This window comes from Vipera berus (genome assembly GCF_964194415.1).
Source record: "Vipera berus genome assembly, chromosome: 9".
NCBI lineage: Eukaryota > Metazoa > Chordata > Lepidosauria > Squamata > Viperidae > Vipera > Vipera berus.
Genome location: NC_138212.1, coordinates 5,905,730 through 5,906,932, shown reverse-complemented (window position 1 = coordinate 5,906,932; position 1,203 = coordinate 5,905,730).

Here is a 1,203-nt window from a genome sequence, read left to right as displayed (position 1 = left end):
AGACGAACCGGCTGATGATGGTTTGGAGGCTTCGCAGAGCCCCCAGCCGGGGCCCTCTTCTCAGCTGCGTGAGCCCGATAGTGCGGAGGATGATGACCCACAGCTGGCCCTGTTCAAGGACGCCCGACGCAGGAGGCAGTCGAGCAGGACCAAACAGAGAAAGGCTGTGGGACTCCTCGGGAGGAGGCACAGGGAGGCCACACCCTGATCTCTAAATAAAAGGAGTGTTTGGGGAAGGGCTGGTTGCTGAAAGCAACGCTTCCGTTTGAGGATTCAAGTTCCAGTGTTTTTGTTTCTTGTTCTGTTATTTGAGTAATAAATCTTGGCAGACGCTTTCCAGCCTTAGACGCTCTCCAGTCTCTACTGTTTGAACAGGGGTTTGCCTTATTGCAAGGCCGGTAGCAGGCTGGTTCAGAACATTTCTTAACATTACAAGGTTCCTGCACTTTCTAAGCTCTGAACACACAATGGTTGGCAGCCAGTCCCCAAACTTTCACTTGTTCGTGTCCAAGCTAAGCCGCGGCAGAGAAGCAAGTTCCAGAATTCCCCAACTAGGCAGAATGTGGCCAGGCCATAAAAATCCTTTGTGCTGTTCTATAAAGAGTACTTCTCAAACTGCCCTCTGAGGGAGAGAAGGAGAAGTCAAATTCTACCTTCCATATATGGAAGGTGAGAACCTGGGATTGTGGTATCTGGTGTAAACCTGGGTAGAGACAAGTGGGGACCCCTTTATCATTGATTCAGTTTCAAAATGGCCTCATCTCATGCTGGTCACTCTCCAGCTTCCTCCTTCTGTTATATATTGAAGATGGACATTATTTAATATTTATTTGTTATGTATATGTAGGGGGTGGGTCTATACATAGGTTGTATATAGTATGTTTAGGTGTGTGTCATGTATGTGTTTCACTTTGAGAGCGGGCAACTAAATTTCATTTTTGATCTGTGCCATTGTGCCCACAGTAAAAAAAAAAGACAATAAAGGTATTCTTATCTTATCTATCTTATCTTATTCTGGGCCATGGGATTCCCATTTGCGATCCCAACTTCCCAGCTGGATTTCAACAAACAAGCAGAATGGGGGAAGCCATGAGGCTCCTGTTCCCGAAGCAAGTTCAATTGGCACAGTATTTTCAGCAGTTCCACTTTTACCTGAAATATGTGCCGGAGGGTAAGAATGTCATGGCAGACGCTCTGTCACAC